This window comes from Neopsephotus bourkii, unplaced genomic scaffold, assembly GCF_033783945.1.
Source record: "Neopsephotus bourkii isolate Nb327-2 ecotype Australia unplaced genomic scaffold, CSIRO-AGI_Nbou_v1 NB_1493, whole genome shotgun sequence".
NCBI lineage: Eukaryota > Metazoa > Chordata > Aves > Psittaciformes > Psittacidae > Neopsephotus > Neopsephotus bourkii.
Genome location: NW_026901969.1, coordinates 4,031,992 through 4,049,092, shown reverse-complemented (window position 1 = coordinate 4,049,092; position 17,101 = coordinate 4,031,992). Strand labels below are relative to the sequence as shown.

General features: G+C 35.4%; 1 protein-coding gene across 8 annotated transcripts in view; it reads right to left on the bottom strand.

The window, feature by feature from the left end:
- Positions 1-17,101, bottom strand: part of PPFIA2 (PTPRF interacting protein alpha 2) — a 338,209-nt gene that overhangs the window by 89,848 nt on the left and 231,260 nt on the right. The gene's annotated exons all lie outside the window — the stretch shown is intronic.

Sequence of the window (17,101 nt, the reverse complement as noted above, 5' to 3'; positions counted from 1 at the left end):
TGGTGTTTGAAAGTCTTTCCATCTCTCACTTTCCAGCTTGTCATTTCCTTGTCGTCCCACTGTTTGCAAATCACTTGCAGCCTCACCACTGCCATATCATAGCAATTCCAGCACAGCACAGAATACACTTACTTGCATATGGTTTCACGCATATTCACATCACTGAATAAATCACTCGTATATTTGCATGACAGACCACTTAGGAAATCATGAACTAGAACTCTGTGTGTTATAAAGTAAAGGTTTAGAAACAGTCAAACTAAAATGAAAAGATTTAAATGGAAATCTGGTTTTATAGTATAGTAGCAAGTTTTTTGAATGAGAAATTGCATTTTGTGTGAAAGTAGATACATTATTAAGATTTATAATTTGTTCTGGCAAGAAGATTAGCCATTTCTAGGCTTTACTCATATTCCAATTGAACTCCTATTTTTAAACATGCTTAAAATATACACTCTGAAGAACTGGGGGAAACCCCTACTATGAGTATTGAAAATGTCCCTGTGTGTTTGTTGTGTTATGTGCTCTGGAATGAAATAAGAAACCAGATAGGAAAGACAAAATCATGACATGGCACCTTTTGGCACAATAAATCAGACTTTGCATGAAGGAAATAATTTCCAAATTACATCATGCTGTTATTGTTTGCAGGATCCAAGAGGAAGCCTTTCAGGCTAAGCTTCTAGTGAATAGTACAGAGGTGGATGTAAACACAGGCCCCGAAGGACAATGGTTGGATCACAAGCTCTCGCAGTGAGAAGCAGATGTACCAGTAAAACTGCTAGTGGCACACTTGGAGCACTAGAAAGGATCTCAAAATTAGCAACATGTTGCACTGCAAGATCTATTTGAATTACAGTACATAAAGCAGTGCACTGGCTTAGGTGGTTTTGTCAGATATCAGCTTGACACCTACCATTTACATTTGCACAAGATTTTCTTTTCCCAATTAAAACTTATATACTAATCAAAATGACTGAACCAACGATGGCTCTCTTTGCCTGACATAAAAAACCAATGTTTTAACTATTTCCAGAAATCAGTGGGATTATGTCATGAATTCTGATTACCTTCATTTTCTACATTGATCAAAGGAAGAGGCTAAGGAGGGAGCTTGCCCCATCTCTGAATAAATGATAAAGCAGGTACTAGTAAGATAGTCCTGTAATAAGACCACCAAAGTGTTCCTGAAAACCGCCTTCTCAACATCCTTTAGTAGACAAAAGCAGATTCACAAACCTGTCTAATAATGTAAATTCCTTTTCATCTACCAAAGTCATACAAGTGTCTGACTTTGCTAGGTGTAGTAAATAAGGTATAAAGGCAAGAAACTTCTCATTTAGTGGTTTTTTTTTTTCCCAACAGACAAGCAAATACAAATTTTTGGTGCTGTCTAGGTATAAAATGAGACTACTTGAAATGAATGAATATTATATGAAATATTATTAATAAATACACATGGAAAAGTGAGGTGTTGGCTTTGGCAGGGGGAATCTTTCCTCCCAGAGTGGTAGCTAAAATCTCAGTATGTTTCAGTATCATGATCAAATGAAATACATGGGATAACGTTTGAGCGAGTGAACACAAGGTGCTCTTCAGGTTGTCATAAATGCAGAATCTTACTTCATAAACCAAACTTCTCATAAATCTATACATAGTCTTAAAACAACAGATAAAAATGAATCTCCCTGAAGATGGCTTTAGTGCTGAAATGCTTTAGTTTTTCCATTTAGAAATGCAGGTTCTGAGATTTGCAAACAGTTATATTTAAAAGGGCAAATATGGACTTACAGCTTTATTTTCACAACAGGTAGGAGCTAAAATAACTACAGACTGTGCAGCACTGTAATCAACATCAGCCACACTTTGAGAGAACAAAAGAAAAACAAAAAAACCCTTTTCAGATTGCAAAAATAACTTTGGAAGGTGGGGAATAAAACCTTCTGCAGTGACAATGAATGCACTTTGGGCTCCTGTACTAGGTTTTCATGCCAAGGTTTTGATAGTACGGGTGGCTAAAGAGGTGGCTTCTGTGAGAAGCTGCCAAAAGCCTCCCCCTTGTCTTGAGAAAGCCAACTCCAGCCAGCTCCAAGACATACATGATGGTGGCCTAGGCTGAGCCCACCAGTGACAGTACCTCTGGGGTAAGATAATTAAGAAGGGGAAAAAAAGTTACTGCTCAACAGCAATTGCAGGTGGAAGAGAGGAGGGAGAATGTGAGATTAACAGCTCTGCTGACACCCAGGTCAGTGAAGGAGTAAGACAGCAGGTGCTCCAAGCACTGGAGCAGATCTCCACCTGCAGCCTGTGGAGGATCCCACACTGGAGCAGGGGGATGCTCAAAGCAGGCTGTGACCCCGTGGGAAGCCTGCACTGGAGCAGGGTCCTGGCAGGACCTGTGGCCCTGTGGAGAGAGGAGTGCATGAAGAACTGCAGCCTGTGTAAGGGACATGCGCAGGAGCAGTTCACAGAAGACTGCCTTCTGTGGAAGGGACCAATGCTGGAGCAGTGGAATACTATGAGGAGTCCTCCCCCGAGGAAGGAGTAGCAGAGACAACATGTGATGAACTGACCATAACCTCCACTTCCCACTCCCCTGTGCTGCTGCAGGGGAGGAGGCAGAGAAACTGGAAGTTAAGCCTGGGAAGAAGGAAGGGGCTAGTTGGTTTTATCTCTGATTATCCTACTCTGATTAGTAATAAATTACACTAATTTCCCCAATCAAGTCTGTTTTGCCCATGACAGTAACTGATGAGTGATCTCTCCCTGTCCTTATTTCTACCCACAAGATTTTAATTATATTTTCTCTTCCCTGTTTTAGCTGAGGAGGGCAGTGATGGAGCAGCTTTGGTGGGCACCTGGTATACAGCCAGGGTCAATTCACCACAGCTCCCTTTGTGGGAAAGAGAATATCAAAAAGCTTTCTAATTTTTTAACTTAGCACTTTTTTTTTCTCTCCCATTCAACCACTTAAACAAAAAAGAATCAGACAAGTTTGCAAGTAGGGCTTTTATAGCACTCTGAAAATTCACTTGTAAACTTAATGTTCACGTCTGACAACCTGAGCTGGGTTTATTTTATAATTGCCTGGATTCCAGTGAATTTTATTGCTATTTAAGTGGTGAGGTTTCCAGAAACTTTACAAAATTGAGCCCTTGAAAATGTGTCCTGACATGTCAAGAAAAATGCTACTTTATTCAAAGAAAAAAAAAACGTGGGAGTTATGAGTAATGCATATTTTCAACAGTTTAACATCGTAAATTGTTCTCTTCCTTCCTTTTCGAGGATGTTTGAGATTTTAATTCTGTTATTGAGCTCTCGTTGCTGTGGAGGAATACTCATTAAGGTGAAATCATCCTCATGAGGGAGTCTTTATAACCCTAGGCGACTAGAGAGTAGTAGACTAATGAAAACAAATCTTGCACATTTGCACTATATGAAGCTTAAATAAGTGTAAATTGAAATAGGATCTCTACATTCTTCTTCCTTAATGGCCAAGAAGTATGGCATGATCATTACTAGAAATCCGGTATTTGATAGCGAGCTCTGCAAGAGAACGTATATTCAGATTTTCAGCAACTGTAAACTGATCAGAGGAGCATTGTAGAAGACAGTTGATTTAAATAGACAGAGGATCTTTATGGCAAAAGGGGGAGGTAGAACACTAAGCTCCAATGCTCTGTTACAGTTCTTTTATGGTTTAAGTAGATGTTTAAGCTATGCCTTAAGTTCTGTCAAACAAAGCTAAAACATCTTGCTTCTGCAGCTTCTGGTATGTCTTGATTATTCTACTCTATCCTTGATGTAGGCACTGCACTCTGTGACCCTGTCTGTATTGTATGGTGGCTAGCACTTTCAGACTGTTTTCATGTCACTGAAGTGCAAATAATGAATGACAACTAGCAAAGATGATGGGAGATGCTCTGAATCTGTGTCAGAGTCATAATTTTAACAGGAAAACATGAAAATAATAACCATGTGATCCTTCACTATTGGTGTTTTGCACTCATGATAACTATTGACAGGACTTGGCTATCAGTGTTTTATTTAAGAAGGTCACCCCTGCTTGTGACAAGGGTACTGTAGTCCAGGGGTAGCCCACAGCTGCAGCACTGTGTGGCATCAAGGGAATGCTTGCAGGACCTCCTGCCATCCATTTATATCACTGAGTCCTGACTCCTTCTGAGCACTAATTGCATGCCTCAACAGTCATTTTTACAATTTAATGTAGTAATACATTAACATGTTAGACTGGTAATAAGGCAATAGGGTTTATTAGTCTCCTTTGCTTCATTATGAATTGTGAACCAAATGAAGTGTTACCGTGTAAATGACTGTCTTGTGCTGTTGCACATAGTCTAGAATATGTAACATTTATTTCTATGGTGTACTGGCAACAATGTGAACAAAATAAAGAGTTATTTAAAGCAATTGTGCAGTTGCTATTATGAAAAAGAGCATCTGCCAAGATTTTTCACAGATTACCAGGTACATTTCAGCACATTTTCTTCAGAAACCCTTATCTAAGTAAACAAAACTGTGCTACATTTAATTTGCCACAAATTTGCATGAAATATGACACAGTGAAAGACCTGTCTTTTACAGAGGCAAGTACAATGGAAAAACAACAAATATCAATTACATGGTTGCATTATAGTATGTATTTGACACCTGCTGACTTATTACTCTTGCTTTTTCTTTTGTTTCCCCCAATCAAGCTCAACAAAGTAGCAAAGTCATTATTCCTTCATTATTATTCTCGCAAAGATGCTAGTAATGTACACAGTCCGGGATAAAAAAAAGTCCTACAGCTCATTGGTAGTATAGGGTCTGATTTCCAGGTGGTCAGAGCTGAAGACAGATTTGGCAGAAACATTATGATTTTCATTGTTTTTGACAAAATCTGAGCTATTGAAATATATGTAAATATTGTGAGTGTATATATGATAATATATACACAGATGTTTTATTTATAGAATTATATACACCCTCTGTGTAACCAGCACATTGACCCTAAATAAAATAATGTGCCTCTAGGGCTTTATGTAGTTGCTCTTAGTACATACTCATTTAATTTAAAACTACCCATGCTTAAGGTATACAATTCAGGTGGAAAAAACTGCTGCTCAGGTTAAAATGAAGCACTTAGCTATTTGCACTGCAGATCTACTTTTCTTTCCTGTTTACATTAATATATTTCCCTTCAGGTGAAAACAGTCTTCCCCAGACAAATTGTGTATTCTTTGTCACCTGGAGACTTTGAGATTCTTTAGATTTATCTTGCCTGGGCACATCTGTTATGAAAACACTATTCTGCATGTGTAGTTAGTCTTATTAAATTTTCTTGTTCAATATATCAGAATTAAAATCACTATCTGTTTTACTAACTGTACAAAACATGAAAGTAGAACAGATAGATAGGATATGAGTAAAAATCCAGACAGGAAATGAGCCTTACCCCAGAGCTACAATTAAAGAATAGCAAAGACCCGATCTGCACGCGCAAACTGAAGAAATCCCAGTTTAAATCAAACTCCCAGTCAGATGAAATCAAAGGACAGTAGCATGAATTAAAGTATATATTTAAAATATTAAACCAAATGTACTCATTTAATTTTAATCAAGATCTTAATACTTTTAAATTACATTCTTACTGGGAGTAATTTTGTTTTACACATTTCTTCAATGAAAATCAAAGATACAGTCCTCAATTATACGATTTTTAGATTTTTTTAATTATGAATATTCTTCATATGTGGAAATCCTAAAATAATGTTTTCATTCTAGGATTACTACAGAAAAGAATCTGACACGATAGCCATATTCTAATGCAAAGGAATTATACATATGGTTTCTTTTTTTTTTTTTTACTCCTTTTTGTAAACATGGATTCTATACAATTAAAGGTGTCCAAACTATACTCTCCAGGTTCAATGTCAATCAAACTGGATCATTTCCTATGGGGTGAACTAAGTAAAACAAACCCTTTCCAGCTCCTCTTGGAATAACTCCACTTATATATTGACAGTTGCTATTAATCCTAATGAATATTATTTAGTATTTTCTAATGATGACATTTTCCAATCAAGATCCCAAAGTAGGAGTATCTAATTTCTCCCCCTCAGACCCAAAACACTATTTTTGGATCCCAAGTAAAATTATTTCTATAATTATTTCTATTACAGACATATGATGGGAATGTGTTTACAGTAAAAACCCCCTAAAATTAGAAAATAAAAATTGCCTGATATGACTATGCTTGGTAAGCATTTACCAAGATACAGCTATCCTTTCTCTATTCTCAATACAGTCTCTGTTCCTATTTTTCCTCAGAAATATTTTATCAATCAACTGTTTTATCAGCATTAGCAAACCAGTAGTGAAATAGCAATAATTTTCTTCTTGGTCTGTCAGTAACAAATGTGGAATCAATTTGTCATGCTTATGGACCTTGCTCTGTTTATTGACAGTGGAGAGCCAATACAGACCTTTGAGTGGCAAATTACTCTTGATTCACATTATTGCTGACACTGATCACAGACATTAGTTTTTACTGTCTTGCTTGTTAACTATCAATCTGCAGGATACTGTTAGAGCTGCATGTACACTGTTGGGCTAAGGTGATCAACTATGAAAAGACAAATGATGTATTTTGTGGTTCATGTGTTAATGGGAATATTCTTTAACAAATATGAATATATTGAAGTTTATAATTGATTTTATTTAATGACTCATACCATTAATTTAAATCTTTATTCAAATGCAGCATGTAAGGCCTATACATACATTCAAAACTGATTATGGAGAGTAATAAGCATAAAACATAATACTGTGATCTCGTTACACTATCTAAAATTTTATTTGAGAGTTAATGGATGTAAATGTTCTTAACTAATGATGTAACATTTAACAAATACACACAAAATTGCATACTCATTCTAGAGAAGCACATTAAATGTGTTAAAACAGTATATTGTTTCAGCAGATTAAATATTAAGGATAATGAGTATGGGTTTTGTATTTTCATCAAGATGACTGTGCAAGAGGATTGTTGATGGTAAACAATCAACAAGACTGATTCCTGCAGTGAAATTTGCTTGATCTGCATGAACACCGCAACTGACAAATGTCAAATGACCCCGAAAGCTGATAGAGACAGAAAGATAATCAGCTACGTTCTTAAACCTGACTTTATACCTCTGGAGCAAGATAAAATGTTGTACATTCAAAGTTTATGAATCCCAAAATAATATACCAAAGAGAAGTGATGTCTGCTCTCTGATGTCTCATGAAAGGCACTCTGTGCGTACTGTGAGCCAATTAAACATTAGACATCAAAATCTTCCTTTATACAAGTAATAGTCAGCTCTACATCATGAATCAACTGGACATGCATTTAAGTATATGCTATGTTCTTTACTTTAGCAAGTTGGTTTGGTTAAAGTAAGGCATTTGCTAACTTAATCTTATGAAACCAGGGCTGATGAAAGTTGCATTCAATTGATTCGTTAAGCTCCCTAAATAGGATGCCAAACACACGACGTTAAATCCAATCCGAAATTATCCTAGTGTCTAATCTTATGATTACTACAAGCAATCTCTAAGCTAATCATATACAAATAACCTTCCAGTTTTATTGATCTGGAGTTTTCAGGCATGTGAAACATGCTCAGCTACACACCTGGCTCCTGCTATCCTTGCTCTTTCCTCAGCTTGTATTTCCTTGGCTGTCATCTCATCTCCTCTTTCTCTCTTTATTCTACTTTGCATGAGGAATACGTGGTAAACAAGAAATCCACAAACCCTGTGCTAGAAACTCAGAGTTTAGCTATTCTGTAGTTCTCTGGAATAAAGTAGAAAAGATATCTCAAGATCCATTTATCACTCTGAGACATGTTCAGTTTCACGGCTCTGTGTCATATATTGATATACTTGGTTCCTGTGGTGTAGGAATGTCAGGCATGCTCCATGATCCTTATTTACTGATGAACATAAAACATTTTACGTGTCTCCAAAATAACACAGTAACTCAGCATCTTGAGAATCAGAAAACAGAAACTTGCCATACACACTGATTAATTGCAGAGCAATTGTGTTGTGCAGTTAGCATTGAAAGCTACATCCCACAGTAATTTAAAGTCAGGACCTCTGGAAAGTACTGTCTTTCCCTCCTTGACCTCAGTCTGAGACTCTCTCCCATTAAAAAACAGGCATGGAGCTGGGGTGAGTGAATGTGCTCAGTATTTAAGTCCTAAACATGGAGTTATGATGTGATGAGCAAGCTAGGATTCATGTGGTGTACCAGGATTTATGCAGTATACCAGGACAACAACAGTGTGGCAGACTGTGCACCCTGAATAAATGCCACTACAGCTATCAGCTCTCAACAATTAAGTTATGCAATTTAGCCAGATTCATCTATCAATACTTATAAAGTTGATCATTGCACCCATGAATTCTGTTGGATTGTATCCTACTTTTTCTGCAGCAGGAATAGGCCGTCACCCCAGCTAAAGTAACCTCAATGTTTTCAGAGCAAGAATATTCAAAAAGGACCAGATTAGCCTGAGACTTGTGAGTGACATTTGCAAAGCTTCTGTGGTACTAAAAATGGTAAGGATGACAGCCACATGTACCGCACAGGTCACTGTGCTACCCTGGCTTTACAGTAATGTTATCCATTCCACAGCTGTAAAAGCAACAGAAACTACAAGGCACTTCTAAGAAATGCTATGGAGAAGGATCCATATTTTAATTTAAAAAATAATAATAAAAAAAGAGTCCTGTTCGTCTGTTGGCACTCTTCTGAGAATGTAGTAATGCAGTAATAGTCATAGTAAAGTTGTGCAATAAAAGCTCTCCAATATAAATGTGAAGATGGAATATATATTACTATTAAATGTACTAGTAAATATTTATACAGCACTCTAAGCTGTAATTAAGATTAGGCCACATTTTTTAATGTAAAAATTTTTAATGCAAAATTTTTAAATGCCCAAAGGCAATAATATGAAGACAGGCCACAGGTAGTATAAAAAAGAGAATATAACATTTAAACAAAAGAATAATGTAAATATTTGTCATAGATTTCCTTGTTACTTTTCTTTAACCATTTGGACAAAAGAGTTGGAAAAAAGAAAAGATGAGAAAGACTAAAAATTTGTCATCACTTTCTTAATAATAATCAGTAATGATGGTGACAGCAATGATGTTTAAGGAGTGACATGAAGAAGTGTAAATCAAAACTTCTCTAACACTTTTCTAAAGTAAAGCAACATGTAAGAAAATACTGCAAAGCTGAGAAGGGAAACTGGAGTGTAGGAGAACTCATGTAGTATGGACTGAAACAAGTGACATCACTGAAAACTTTTAGGGGTGCCAGACTGTAAAAGCAAAGCTAACCCTTGATCTGCTTTCAGAAAAAGTGAGTAAGGAGAAAATCAGCAGGTCCAGTACGTGGAAGATGTGGTCAGAGCCACAAGGTAGGAAGAGGACCTCCACAGATTCTTGCAGGAAATGTTCATATTAAATTGTTATACACTAACAGATTTAGTACATGTCTATGTTTGCCAGAAAGTACACCAAAGGAAGATTACATTTATATTAAGAGTTGTAGCACCTAATTTGTTTTCAAAATAAGCATCCTTGAAATAATTTTTAAAGCAAACACACACAGAAATATACTGGGTTGGGTTTTTGCTTATTTTGATAAATAAGCTAACTTTATGGAGAGTTTGTGCTGCAAAACATATTTGGGATCTCAGAATGTTCAGAAATTAAAACAGGAAGTAGCAATTGCCTTTATGACATGATACTTAATGAAGAGTAATATATACAACTTACCAAGCACTTGATATCAATTACTGTATTAGAACTAATAGATTTGTGAAGGAATAAAAAGCTTATTTGTTCAGCTACACTTTTTCTCAAGAAGCTCTCCATTAACACCTGAGCACATACCAAACATCCTTTCTATTAATCACAATCTTTCAGACAAATTGGTTTCTTCTAAAGAATACATAGGAAGCAGATGAGAAGTCAAGACAAAATTTGAAAATTTATGTATGTTAGGATATGGTGGCCAGATGCTAAATAGAGGGGTAAGAGAACACAGCACTTCTGGATGTCTTTTGAAAATACCCTGAGACATTTGGGCAGCTACACAATACTGGTCTGCAAAATCATTTCAGCAAAGATCAAAGTTGCTGAACTTATTTAACATACATTACGGGGTTGCCAACACATAAACAGGTCTAAGTGACTGAAGAATGTTATAAAAGAAGGAATCAAATTTATGTGCACTTCTTATTAAGATTTTTGTATGACAATATTAAAATATGTTTTATCATATTTGAATGATAAATCATTAAAATATAAAATTACTATCTACTGTCATTGTAGGAAATATATGGGATTTGGAAATTGGAACATTTTTCTCTATGGCAGAAATTTATGGGAATTATACTGAGAAACCACTTTTGCAAGTGGAATGGTGATGTCCATTTCAAATATGTCAATTGAAAGTAATATTCTTAAACAATTATTTGAAAAACATACTGAACTTCAGGCCTATTTTGCCCTGAATTCAGTAAAAAATGCTTTTGATGATAATGCAAAGATCAGCCCTGATGCACTCAATGTCCACAAAGAATTTCAGTGTTTCTTTCCTCTGAGAACTCAGATTACATTTAGTTGAGGACACAAAATGAAACAGCTACAGCAACAAAACTGGCTTTTTTTTGTGTGTGTGTGTGATTCTTTCTTTTTGACTTTGTAAAAAAGTAAGGCAATGAAGGCTGTAGTGCTGCTGTGGTAATTTTCAACCTCTCAGCTGCCATACCACACACACTACTTCAAATGTGTAGAGCCAGAAATTAATGCTCTGGAACATGCAGAATGAGAAACATTCACAAAAAAAGTCATTGTGCTTCATTACCACATTTAAAACTTAAGGGCAACAATAACTTTCAGCAGTTAGCATTTAACTAGATGGCTAAGGTTAAATGCAGAATGAAAAGCAATTACATAAAGCAGATAAATATTACGCTTCAAACCAAGATCTTTTCAATTCTGTGCAACTTTGCAGAAAATATATAATTTGGCATAATTACATAGACATTTAAAATTTAAGTTCAAACCACAAAGTTCCTCCAGATTAAAGACCTGTGTAAACTTATAGCTTAAAAAAAAAAAAAAATCTTAAAAAAAGTATAGGAGAGAGTTTGCAAGGCAGTAGCTTTCAGTTGCACCATTCTGAGAAAATATGGTAAAGCAAGGTGCTGCAGATGAAGGCTGATTCAGAGTTTTTGCAGAAAGATCTACTGAAGTCACCAGAGATAGGTATAAGCCATCCACCTGGACTTCTTCAGGAAAAAGTCACTAAATTCTACCCAGTTTCATCCAGAGATTTGATATCTATAATTTCTGAAATTCACATTAATGAAATTCTGTGTATATTATACATTCAAAAAAGGTGCATGCCCTTTTTTTCCTCATCAAACTATTCCTTTAACGATATTTCTACTCCAAAAATCTCTGCATTGTATTTACATACAAAGGGAAAGGCCACCCAGAAACTCCTGTAATAAAAAGTACCTTAAGCTAAAAGGACCTGAAACAGCTGATGCATGTTTTTCACATGCAAGCATGGGTAAAAGGAACACAATATGGGTAAAAGCAACACAGCACAGCTAGCCTCAGAACACGGCATAATTTAACTGAGGCTTTACTTTAAAATATATATGTATGTTTTATATTATATGTTTAATATATATATGTCTTTATATATGTTTTATTTTATATATAAAATAAATATATATACAAAATGTATGTATATATGTGTATATATATTTATAGGTTTAATATATATATATTACAGAATATTTCATTAGTTGCAATGACACTACAATCATGTCTGCAGCATTCCTCATGGTCAGAGACAAAAATGTCCTCAACTGTTAAAAGTATCTGCATTTTTTACTGGTTTCTTGACTTGCCGTGCATAGCAAGAGTCAGGCAATTAAATATGTCGTTTGAAAGTTCTTTGGTGACTAAGTCGCTACATTTTCTAGTGTTTCTAGGATAGAATATAAAGAATCATAAATTGCAAATCATCACTTCTCTTCGGTGATGTAAATCATCTATTAACGCTTTCATGGATGCTATAAAAAATATCATTAAGGCAACCTAATGAATAAAATAACCCACTATTAGGAAGAAAAGTACTGCCTAAATAGGGGAATGCATGCAGTTATATAAAGCACGGATCTATGGTCCAAAACTCCTGCAAGCTCTCTCATAGCTCCAGGAGCAAAACTGAGTAGAATTCTGTAGAAACTGTAAGAATGAGGTTTTAAAAGGAAGTCTGATTGTTTTAAATATAATCTATGTGTCAAGTGACAGAAGTGATATTGTGTTGTTTGGCCTTTGCAAACAGCACTGACATTTTCAACAAATGCTGAAGAAAAGTGTATGGGAGCACAGTGATATATAAACCCAAACCAGTAATTTCTCTTATTTCATACTCTACACAGTCTCAGTGGGTTCCTAAAGTATATATTTGAGATAATAAACATAATTTTCTATGCTACATTTTCTACCAATGAGGAAAAGTGAAAAAGCCAGCAAATTAACCAGAAACAAAAAAGGGGTTTGGAATGCCACTTATCGTACAATTCTTACTAATGCAGAAGAGTTAACAAGGGTTGGAAAAATGTTTCAGACAAGCAGGAGAAATTTCATGTGTAAAGTAAGCGCAGCCACTAAAGAAAGAAAGAAAGAAACAAACAAAAAACAACAAAAAAAAACCAATTTAGTATAGTAGTATCTACGTATAAAGCTTAATTTTACATACAAGCCCTGGGAAAAAGCTTTCAAGGTTTGTTGTGTTGTTTTTTTTCTTTGTTTTGGAGACTATCTGTTAAGAGTTCTGGCAAACAGTGAAATCTGTTAATGGAAATTGCAACAGTTATTTAACATTGCACACTGCAGCAGTAATAGGTTTAAAAGCATCACTATGGACCATGGTCTATAATCTATGTATCCTTCCCCTGAGGAAGCCACTAGAGCTTGAGCTCCTGGTGATATATGGCACTAATGAAAGATCTTAGTGTCTTGTTTGCATGTGCTGTAGTTTAGCATACTTTTAGAAGATTCACACTCGTAAGGCTAATAAGAGGATCTCAAAAGCTGTGGAACAAAAGTGGTTATATTGTCAGTAATTTCAATATTAAAGTTAATTTCCATGAAGATCATAAATGACAAAACTGGGAAGGAAAATTAGCATCCCAATTCCCTTGCAAATGAGACTCAGTCTTCTCAAATTAGTGTGTAAAAATGAAGCTGGTTAACAGAACTGTGTTCATATACTCACTGTAAAACAACACATTTGCCTTCAAAAAATTCATAGACAGTATTGTACCACTGAGCTTCACAGAATCACAGAATCATTAGGATTGGAAAGGACCTCTGGAGATCATCTAGTCCAATCCCCTGCCAAGGCAGGGCCACCTAGAACAGGTTACAGAGGAACTCACCCAGGTGGGTTTTGAATGTTTCCAGAGGGAGATTTTGGTGTACCAGTTGCAGGCTGTCTGATTGCTAACTGCAGATTGGACCTTCAGTGACAAAACTATTTGGAGAGACCATGGGTTATGTGGAACCAGCTGAAAATCAGCATCATTTTAAAAGCAGCTGAGGGTAAGCAAATGTAGCTATGTTTTACAGTAGTTTCAACTAAAAATGGGAAGTAAATTTTTCAGAAAACTATCTACAATTCATCTTAGCTACAGCAGACACAGTAAAAAGTATATTTAAAGAATTTTCAGCCCACTGTAAATATAATACAGGCCCTTTTTTTATTTTATATCTTCCCCGTATCTAGAATCCCACTGCCTGACTCAGAGAGCTTCTGCTGTTTGTAAGGAGTAAGACACCTAAATTTAGCTGCCTATTCATGAGGTGTCTACCTATGAGCTTGTTGTGAGAGTCAGTTACCTAACACAGGCATTTGGTGTCATTACAGTGACCAGCAGTATTCCTTCCCTACCTCTAGCTCCAAACAAGACATAGCTCTCGTGTCCATTTTGTACTGTATCTGGCAGCCCTGGCAGATTCATCACCAGCTCAGCTGGCAGATTGGATTTACTAGACCTCCACAGACTGCAGTCAAACCTTAGATATTGGTTCACATGTAGACACATAAATTCAAAACTCCTAATTCTGAACTGAATCCTGTGCTCTGTAAGACAGAGTATAATACTTAGTGTTTGTAAACATGTTTTAATAAGTAGCTGATGTACCCTGTAAGTATCCTTCAGCTTGACACAATTTAAAACCAGGACTTCCTATTCAGTAGAATAGTTAATGTAACTGATTTGGTTAATTCTAGCCCTAAATTATTATTAAACCTGTAGTAAACATAAGGATTTCCTTAATTTGATGTATATTTTATATTGCAATTTATAGATAACTGACTTTTTGAAAATATAAAAATCACTAGCATATTGAAACATTACATAAAATCAAAATAATTTCTGTGTAGCATTTATCTGAAAAGGAGATAAACTACACATTTGCTTTCTTATAGAAGCTATTTCCATCACAGAATCAAAACAGCAATGAACTGTTTGTCGGGCATTCTTGTTTCTGAAAAGTTCAACTGAACCAATGAGAGTGACTTACGCTATATCAATAGTCACTGTTAGAACTGCAGGTCAAAGCCCTTCTCCATTACACATTACCCTTAAATATTAGCTACACAAAGTTCCCCCAGTGAGTCCAACTGTCCATCTCAATTGCCCCTGCAGTTTAAAGTCAATGTGTGTTACTATTCCCTATCAAGTACAAAGTGCTTTTTAAGATGGTGTTTGCAACTGGAGAGAAAACCAGATTCGACAGAGCTACAGATGTTTTCACTCCCTTTGCTATATATGCAATATGCCATGAAGACTACTAAATGAGAGTTTGTTTAATACCCAGTGATGGAAAGCTATAGTTGTTCTCCCTTCTTTTTTCTGTTTTATATAAGCATTTTTCCAGTAAGTATGCATGAGTATCTGCAGTTTTTCACTGTTGCTCTATCAGAGCCACAGCCATAGGCTTTCAGAGAAAAGTGTTACCTTAACGTACACATTTCTAGCATTTTGTATCCCTCAATGTGATACTTGTTATATATCTATTGATATACTTGTTTAATCAGGGGACCACTTTACTGTCATCATTTTATGTTTAGATACAATTCTGAATATGTAGTACACTCAGAATCAGTATGAGAATATGAATATGAAAGAAAATATTAATTATCTTGGGGGAACAGACAGCGAGTGACAGGAATACAGAAACTACTGGAAAACATTATTCAATTCCCTTGTAAACTTAGTCCATTTATTTTCATATATAGTACAATAAATTTTTAAAGCCATTTATTACCTGTGTATTCACTGTAGAACCTAGTATGAAAACAGGCTTATATACTGCAGTTCTCTAATTAATTTTATGTTGTTTAAATAAATAATTATGTGAAAATCATCTGCTCTTGTTCAAATGCATTATCTGTTTGAAAATTATCCACCTGTTCTCTTCCATATCTCTTACCATCTTTTTTCCCTATTATTTAATTGAATTTCCGTTTTTCAACTTTAAGAGTGCCTCACAGGAAACTGAAATAATAGTATTCAGATTGTGTTACTGGTCATGTTATGCTTGGTTGATTATGCTTGGCTCTTCTAAATGTTTTTAGTATCAGGTAGACACAAAGTTTGTACAACATTTCTAAGGATTTGGGGCAAGAAAGGCTATGAAAGTCCTATTTCAATTAGATTTCATTGTGCATGCCGTTGTTCCTTACTGTCAATACAAATCTCACTATTTTATTTAAAACTCCACATAACAAGGTGATGCTTTAAAGACCTGGTCCCGAGCTCAGTGAAGTGGACTTGGTTTAATTGGATCTTAAATGGGAGGGATTAGAGAAGTGTGGTATATCTCAGTTGGCTTGATTGAACAAAAGGACTGTTTTCTATTTAATAAAAACTGTTGCAAATAACCGAATAAATAATACAGTATAACTAAATCATTTGAAACTAAGTATCCTAGACATTATGAAATGGAAGAATGAAAGAGGGGTTTTATTTTTTGCACAGATAAATTACAGCTACTTCAGAGAAGAAAGAAATGATTCAAAACATGTTGTTTATAATTTATATAGCACTAATATCTTAACTGAAGATCCTATTTTTAAGAGGTTACTTTAAGAAAGTAACTTTCCTAGCTTAATATTGGAAAAAAATACATTAGGAGTCTATATTTTACATTATCACATATTATTCTGAATTACATTCCATTTTCCCAGAATTATTTGTTAGTACTTCTTGTTTGTCTGTGGCTTTTTTCAGCTTTTCTCTTAAACGTGAGGAAAAGGACACCAGTAAATGGACATAACCCAAAATAGCTTTAATCCAGCTCTCTTGCTTGTCTGACTTATTTTTAACAGTGTGAGAAGCACACATCAGGTGGAGATTCAGAACATAATGGGAATGGTAAGGTCATCAGATGACACCAATATTCATATTTTCTGGCCTCAGAAACACCTCTCTGGGGTGTAAAATTCCTTTCTATATGTGTACTGTTGTTGTGCAATGCAAATATGTGTTGCTGTAACCCTTTCATACAAAAGAGAACATTCTGCAAACTACTATACAGGTAAAAACATCTCTTGTCCAAATTCACAATAGTTATGTGGCACCACAGCCTATCATGATACACTGCAATTAAAAGGGAAGAGACAAACCTAAATTTCAAAGCCATCCATAATCCTTCCTCCATCAATGTTAACACTTTATAATATGTGTATGTATATATGCATATATATGTATGTGTGTATTCTACTTTTATAGTAAAACAAGAATTCAGGTTATTGAATTGTTTATAGTAACTGACATATTTGTTGGTTCACTCTTTTTTCATGGCCTGTAAGAAATGTGGGAATCTGTCACTAGCTCTTGGATTTTGGTTTGCTCACAAGGGAACAGAAGAAGGGAATAAAGGAATAAACAGGTCTTACAACCACCTTAAACAAGCCTCACTGAGCAGCTTATTCAGA